This window comes from Lithobates pipiens, unplaced genomic scaffold (genome assembly GCF_037356315.1).
Source record: "Lithobates pipiens isolate NorthernLeopardFrog02 unplaced genomic scaffold, aLitPip1_a1.2 Scaffold_18, whole genome shotgun sequence".
NCBI classification, from domain to species: domain Eukaryota; kingdom Metazoa; phylum Chordata; class Amphibia; order Anura; family Ranidae; genus Lithobates; species Lithobates pipiens.
Window position 1 is genome coordinate 573084797 of NW_027507758.1, and position 8744 is coordinate 573093540.

Sequence of the window (8744 nt, forward strand, 5' to 3'; positions counted from 1 at the left end):
TTCCCCTGGACCAGAGGACAGGCTGACTGGGGCCAGAAAATGAGGATGGCTGAAGGTGCAGGTGGCCAGGGACCACTCCATCTCACAGCAGACAGATCCTTTGGAAGGAGCACCGTCCCCATCCAAAACGAGAACAGAGCCTGCCTGCTGCTGCCCATCATGGATATCCTGCTGGCATGCAAGGTACCGTACCAAGCATCAACAACACACCTTCCCACAGACAGGGACTGCAGACTGGGACATGGAGCACAGGAGGGGCTGCAATGAAGGGCACAGTAAAGCTGCATTTGATGGACACAGTGAGACTGCATTTGGTGGGCACAGTGAGGCTGCATTTGATGGGCACTGGTGAGGCTGCATTGAGCTCTTGCATCAAGTCTGCAGTCTCTGACCATCTCCTGTAGCATGTCTGCAGTCTCTGAGGGAGTCTGGAGAGGAGTCAAGAGTGGGAGCGCCGCCGGGATGGGGGTCACGGGAGAAGTCAGACTTGTAGACAGGAGACTATAGGATAAAACCAGAGCCACCAAGCTGGAGCCGACTGACTGACTGAGCCATGCACAGTGCACCTGAGAGGAGGTCAGTGAAAGCACCGCCAGGCCAGTTGGGGGGGGGGGGGTCACTGATGTAAGGGGGGAGTGAATACGATAATGTAAGGGGCACTGATATAAAGGGTTTCCTCCTTATGTTAGTAACCCCCCCCCTTACCTTAGAGTATTTTTTCTGCAGAAGGTGCCCCCCCACATTCTGAGTTCCTGGGGTCCCTCTTGATGATTGATCACTTACCACTATTAACTGTAATTTGAATATATATATCTTTTATATATATATATATATATAAAAGTAGTAGGTAAGATGCACACACGGTCAGTGAAACAGGTCTGCCAGCAATCGAGTCTGTCCCAAAGACTCAATATAAAAAAGCAGAAAAGGGATTGCTGCACAAACAAAAGTACATTTATTGATAAAATTTACATCACATCAGGTATAATATATATATAATATAAGCCCTATGTGATTTCATATCTATATATAATACGCTCTTCATCAAATATGCTTTAAAATGTATGGTTTTCCCTTTCATGAACAAGAAAATAATGACGTTATGCTGTTGGGTTGGTATAATAATGCTGTGAGGCTGGTATGAAATTTTTTCCAGGGCTGGTTTTTGAAAGCATGGGCGACTGCAAGGTTACTCAGGTGGCTGGGTACCATGCCCATATAGCCTAGAGAATGTACATCTTTTTACATTGCAATACATCTGTTTTTGCCATATTTTTATCTTGATGAAAACAGTCTATACAGTGACAGTATGAGATTAAAATATGGCCACAACAGATGTATTGCAATGTAAAAAGATGTACATTCTCTAGGCTATATGGGCATGGAACACAGCTGCCAGAGTAACTTCCAATACAAAGTGAAGATGAATTATCTGTTATATAACACATATGTATTTCCAGTGGAAAGATTTTCATGAGACTGTCGAAAAGGGGCGGAGCATGAGTGGCTTTTAAAATGGTGCCCCCCCTTGGAAAAAGTTCTGCGGACGCCCATGCCTGCACCGTGATAGAGTGATCTGACACCAGCACCGTGACATAACACATGTATGAGGTGAATCTGGGATTGACAACTACAAGCATTCTTTTTTTATATGTGAAATTCTGAAAATTCAGGAATCTTGAGATAATGGAGGCGAGGGAAGGTCAGGGTAGGCAAAGAAGAGGGTGCAGGAGATGATCACCAGCACCAGCACCGTGATATACAGCACTGACACCTGCACCGTGATAGAGTGATCTGACACCAGCACCGTGACATAACACATGTATGAGGTGAATCTGGGATCGACAACTACAAGCATTCTTTTTTTATATTTGAAATTCTGAAAATTCAGGAATCTTGAGACAATGGAGGCGAGGGAAGGTCAGGGTAGGCAAAGAAGAGGGTGCAGGAGATGATCACCAGCACCGTGATATAGAGCACTGACACCTGCACCGTGATAGAGTGATCTGACACCAGCACCGTGACATAACACATGTATGAGGTGAACCTGGATCGACAACTACAAGCATTCTTTTTTTATATGTGAAATTCTGAAAATTCAGGAATCTTGAGATAATGGAGGCGAGAGAAGGTCAGGGTAGGCAAAGAAGAGGGTGCAGGAGATGAGCACCAGCACTGTGATATAGAGCACTGACACCTGCACCGTGATAGAGTGATCTGACACCAGTACCGTGACATAACCCATGTATGAGGTGAATCTGGGATAGACAACTATAAGCATTCTTTTTATATGTGAACTTCTGAAAATTCAGGAATCTTGAGATAATGGAGGCGAGGGAAGGTCAGGGTAGGCAAAGAAGAGGGTGCAGGAGATGATCACCAGCACCAGCACCGTGATATACAGCACTGACACCTGCACCGTGATAGAGTGATCTGACACAAGCACCGTGACATAACACATGTATGAGGTGAATCTGGGATCGACAACTACAAGCATTCTTTTTTTATATGAGAAATTCTGAAAATTCAGGAATCTTGAGATAATGGAGGCGAGGGAAGGTCAGGGTAGGCAAAGAAGAGGGTGCAGGAGATGATCACCAGCACCAGCACCGTGATATACAGCACTGACACCTGCACCGTGATAGAGTGATCTGACACAAGCACCGTGACATAACACATGTATGAGGTGAATCTGGGATCGACAACTACAAGCATTCTTTTTTTATATGAGAAATTCTGAAAATTCAGGAATCTTGAGATAATGGAGGCGAGAGAAGGTCAGGGTAGGCAAAGAAGAGGGTGCAGGAGATGAGCACCAGCACTGTGATATAGAGCACTGACACCTGCACCGTGATAGAGTGATCTGACACCAGTACCGTGACATAACCCATGTATGAGGTGAATCTGGGATAGACAACTATAAGCATTCTTTTTATATGTGAACTTCTGAAAATTCAGGAATCTTGAGATAATGGAGGCGAGGGAAGGTCAGGGTAGGCAAAGAAGAGGGTGCAGGAGATGATCACCAGCACCAGCACCGTGATATACAGCACTGACACCTGCACCGTGATAGAGTGATCTGACACAAGCACCGTGACATAACACATGTATGAGGTGAATCTGGGATCGACAACTACAAGCATTCTTTTTTTATATGAGAAATTCTGAAAATTCAGGAATCTTGAGATAATGGAGGCGAGGGAAGGTCAGGGTAGGCAAAGAAGAGGGTGCAGGAGATGATCACCAGCACCAGCACCGTGATATACAGCACTGACACCTGCACCGTGATAGAGTGATCTGACACAAGCACCGTGACATAACACATGTATGAGGTGAATCTGGGATCGACAACTACAAGCATTCTTTTTTTATATGAGAAATTCTGAAAATTCAGGAATCTTGAGATAATGGAGGCGAGGGAAGGTCAGGGTAGGCAAAGAAGAGGGTGCAGGAGATGATCACCAGCACCAGCACCGTGACATAGAGCACTGACACCTGCACCGTGATAGAGTGATCTGACACCAGCACCGTGACATAACACATGTATGAGGTGAATCTGGGATCGACAACTACAAGCATTCTTTTTTTATATGTGAAATTCTGAAAATTCAGGAATCTTGAGATAATGGAGGCGAGGGAAGGTCAGGGTAGGCAAAGAAGAGGGTGCAGAAGATGATCACCAGCACCAGCATCGTGATATAGAGCACTGACACCTGCACCGTGATAGAGTGATCTGACACCAGCACCGTGACATAACACATGTATGAGGTGAATCTGGGATCGACAACTACAAGCATTCTTTTTTTATATGTGAAATTCTGAAAATTCAGGAATCTTGAGATAATGGAGGCGAGGGAAGGTCAGGGTAGGCAAAGAAGAGGGTGCAGGAGATGAGCACCAGCACCGTGATATAGAGCACTGACACCTGCACCGTGATAGAGTGATCTGACACCAGCACCGTGACATAACACATGTATGAGGTGAATCTGGATCGACAACTACAAGCATTCTTTTTTTATATGTGAAATTCTAAAAATTTAGGAATCTTGAGACAATGGAGGCGAGGGAAGGTCAGGGTAGGCAAAGAAGAGGGTGCAGGAGATGATCACCAGCACCGTGATATAGAGCACTGACACCTGCCCCGTGATAGAGTGATCTGACACCAGCACCGTGACATAACACATGTATGAGGTGTATCTGGATCGACAACTACAAGCATTCTTTTTTTATATGTGAAATTCTGAAAGATCAGGAATCTTGACATAATGGAGGCGAGGGAAGGTCATGGTAGGCAAAGAAGAGGGTGCAAGAGATGATCACCAGCACCAGCACTGTGATATAGAGCACTGACACCTGCACCGTGATAGAGTGATCTGACACCAGCACCGTGACATAACACATGTATGAGGTGAATCTTGGATCGACAACTACAAGCATTCTTTTTTTATATGTGAAATTCTGAAAATTCAGGAATCTTGAGATAATGGAGGCGAGGGAAGGTCAGGGTAGGCAAAGAAGAGGGTGCAGGAGATGATCACCAGCACCAGCACCGTGATATAGAGCACTGACACCTGCACCGTGATAGAGTGATCTGACACCAGCACCGTGACATAACACATGTATGAGGTGAATCTGGGATCGACAACTACAAGCATTCTTTTTTTATATGTGAAATTCAGAAAATTCTGGAATCTTGACACAATGGAGGCGAGGGAAGGTCAGGGTAGGCAAAGAAGAGGGTGCAGGAGATGATCACCAGCACCAGCACCAGCACCGTGATATAGAGCACTGACACCTGCACCGTGATCTTGCTCATTATGAGGGACTCCCATCATCCCTGTGCTGTGCTGACATCCTCCTGGGGCTGCTTATTATGAGGGGCTCCCACCATCCCTGTGCTATGCTGACTTCCTCCTGGAGCTGCTTACAGTGCAGGCGTCAGTGCTGTATATCACGGTGCTGGCGTCAGTGCTTTATGTCACGCTGCTGATGTCAGTGCTCTCTATCACGGTGCTGGTGTCAGATCACTCTATCACGGTGCAGGTGTCAGTGCTCTATATCACGGTGCTGGTGATCATCTCCTGCACCCTCTTCTTTGCCTACCCGGACCTTCCCTCGCCTCCATTGTCTCAAGATTCCTGAATTTTCAGAATTTCACATTTAAACAAAGAATGCTTGTAGTTGTCGATCCCAGATTCACCTCATACATGTGTTATGTCACGGTTCTGGTGTCAGATCACTCTATCACGGTGCAGGTGTCAGTGCTCTATATCACAGTGCTTGTGCTGGTGATCATCTCCTGCACCCTCTTCTTTGCCTACCCTGACCTTCCCTCATCTCCATTGTCTCAAGATTCCTGGATTTTCAGAATTTCACATATAAAAGAAGAATGCTTGTAGTTGTCGATCCCAGATTCTCCTCATACATGTGTTATGTCACGGTGCTGGTGTCAGATCACTCTATCACGATGCAGGTGTCAGTGCTCTATATCACGGTGCTGGTGCTGGTGATCATCTCCTGCACCCTCTTCTTTGCCTACCCTGACCTTCCCTCGGCTCCATTGTCTCAAGATTCCTGAATTTTCAGAATTTCACATATAAAAAAAGAATGCTTGTAGTTGTCGATCCCAGATTCACCTCATACATGTGTTATGTCACGGTGCTGGTGTCAGATCACTCTATCACGGTGCAGGTGTCAGTGCTCTATATCACAGTGCTGGTGCTGGTGATCATCTCCTGCACCCTCTTCTTTGCCTACCCTGACCTTCCCTCGCCTCCATTGTGTCAAGATTCCTGAATTTTCTGAATTTCACATATAAAAAAAGAATGCTTGTAGTTGTCGATACCCAGATTCACCTCATACATGTGTTATGTCACGGTGCTGGTGTCAGATCACTCTATCACGGTGCAGGTGTCAGTGCTCTATATCACGGTGCTGGTGCTGGTGATCATCTCCTGCACCCTCTTCTTTGCCTACCCTGACCTTCTCTCGCCTCCATTATCTCAAGATTCCTGAATTTTCAGAATTTCACATATAAAAAAAGAATGCTTGTAGTTGTCGATCCCAGATTCACCTCATACATGTGTTATGTCACGGTGCTGATGTCAGATCACTCTATCACGGTGCAGGTGTCAGTGCTCTATATCACGGTGCTGGTGATCATCTCCTGCACCATCTTCTTTGCCTACCCTGACCTTCCCTCGCCTCCATTATCTCAAGATTCTTGAATTTTCAGAATTTCACATATAAAAAAAGAATGCTTGTAGTTGTCGATCCCAGATTCTCCTCATACATGTGTTATGTCACGGTGCTGGTGTCAGATCACTCTATCACGGTGCAGGTGTCAGTGCTCTATATCACGGTGCTGGTGATGGTGATCATCTCCTGCACCCTCTTCTTTGCCTACCCTGACCTTCCCTCGCCTCCATTGTCTCAAGATTCCAGAATTTTCAGAATTTCACATATAAAAAAGAATGCTTGTAGTTGTCAATCCCAGATTCACCTTATACATGTGTTATGTCATTGGCCATGTGGTGGGACTATGTGTGCACGGCTAGTAATTATTTTGTGGCTGCAAATATGACCTGTAGGTTTGTAAAGTTCACCATCCCTGTGCTGTGCTGACTTCCTCCTGGGGCTGCTTACGGTGCAGGTGTCAGTGCTGTATATCACGTGCTGGTGTCAGTGCTGTATATCACGGTGCAGGTGTCAGTGCTTTATGTCACGCTGCTGATGTCAGTGCTCTCTAGAGGTCGACCGGAAAAAAAAGGGCTAACTTGCGTTTGAAAGACCTCTGCGCAAATAGCGCGTCACATAAAATATTGCAACAACCGATATTTTATTCCCTAGGGTCTCTGCTAAAAAAATATATATATATATAATTTTTGGGGCTTCTGAGTGATTTTCTAGCAGAAAATACTGGATTTTTACTTGCAAGCAACAAGTGTCAGAAAAGATTTAGTCTTTAAATGGTTAAACTGAGAACTTCTAGGAGTTCAGCCCATTGAAGAAGAAACATGGTATCACTGTGATCTTTTCTTGGTGGGCCTGCCCAGAGAGGATGAAAGTCGTTCACTGATGTCTTCAGGCAACTTACATTGACTTCTATCACAGAAGTCTTTTACAAGTCATAATAAGCATAATGACTGAGTCGTCGTCCGAAATACGGAATTCGTAAACAAAAGTTTGTATTCCGTACAGAATTTGGATGCACGGTAATTCATATTTCGGATCCTCCCGAACGTACTAATTTTTGGACATTCGTACGAATTTGAGATTCGTATGAAACGAATCGCACATGTCTAGTGGCCGTTATTTGGCTTTTCGCGCGTACGCCAAGTGGTTAAAATTATATTGAATATCCTCAATGTTACCAGCTATAAAATGGGCACACTTTTGTTAGTTCAACTAAAGGAAATCTTTTTAGTCCTCATATTTGTTCTGCCCGTTATACTGTGACGTATAGAAGAACATTGGGGATGTCATCTACTTTAAATATACCACTGGTAAAAAAAAAAAGTGTCCGTGAAAATATTTTTGAAATGTTGGCAACTATGCACTTGTGCACTGACCATTAGCACATTAGGATACACTTACCTATCAGACTGAGCCCTCCAGCGCCGCGCTGTTATCAATCCGGCGGGTCCCAGGCGCTTCCATCTTTACCCGGTCTTCCTTCCGGGTTCTGTGCTTTGCCTTGGCCGGGCTGCGTTGCTGTCACTCCCATGCATGCTCATGCGCATCCTCTCTCTTTCTTATCCTCCCTCCCTTATCCCTCACCGCTCTCTCACCCCCCTTCTCTCTCTCTCATCCTCCCTCTCGCTATTTCATTTAATTTGTTATAACAAAAATTCTTAATCTGGCCCTGCCCACGCTCCTAATTCTTGGGCATACACGCTCCTTTGTTTTTTTTTTTAAACTGCAGATCAGAAATCTCCTCCTGCAGGCGCTCACATAATGTATGTTTTCTGGGAGCAGCACCCTGCTGCTGTCAGAATACACAGATCAGTGCTGCAGCTGATTGGTTTTTCTGCAAAACAAACAGCAGCACTGAAACTCCTCTTCTGGGGTTCACTGTCAGTGATCTTGGCTCCTCCTCCTCCGAAATTCCAGGCCTGGGAGCATCAACATGGGAACAAGGTGCTTTGGGGTGGGTGGCCGCACAGCCCCCGTTTCCCCAAAGCACCCCCCCCATGTTGAGGGCACACGGCCTGGTACTGCTCAGGAAGGGGGGGCTTGCTCGTCCCCACCTCCTTTCCTGACCGGCCGGCCCATGTGCTCGGATAAGGTTTTTATATGGACCTTGGGGGGGACCCCATGCCGTTTTTTCGTCCATACCAGGTGATGGGGCAAGCGACGTGTCAATCTTGCTGCCGAAGGCGGCGACATTGACTGCCTTCGCTTGTCCCGGCTACCTGCAGCCGAGTTCAAAATGAACGGACTTTCCTCCGTGTGTGGGCAAGTCCATTCATTTCAAAAGTAAGGCGGGCTAGCACACACACGGCCGGACTCGCAGTCCGCCGGACAATTTTTGAGTCAAAACTACTTTCTAAGTCCGCTGGACTTTTGGGAAAAAAGTCCGCCGGAGCCCACAGACGGGCGGATTATCCGGCGGACCAAGTCCCCCGAGTAATATGAACGTGTGTACGTGGCATAAGGGTGAAAATTGCTAATTTCACTTCCTCACTACCTAGCACAGTTTTGGAGGCCCTGAAATGCCAAGATAGCACTAAAACACCATTTTG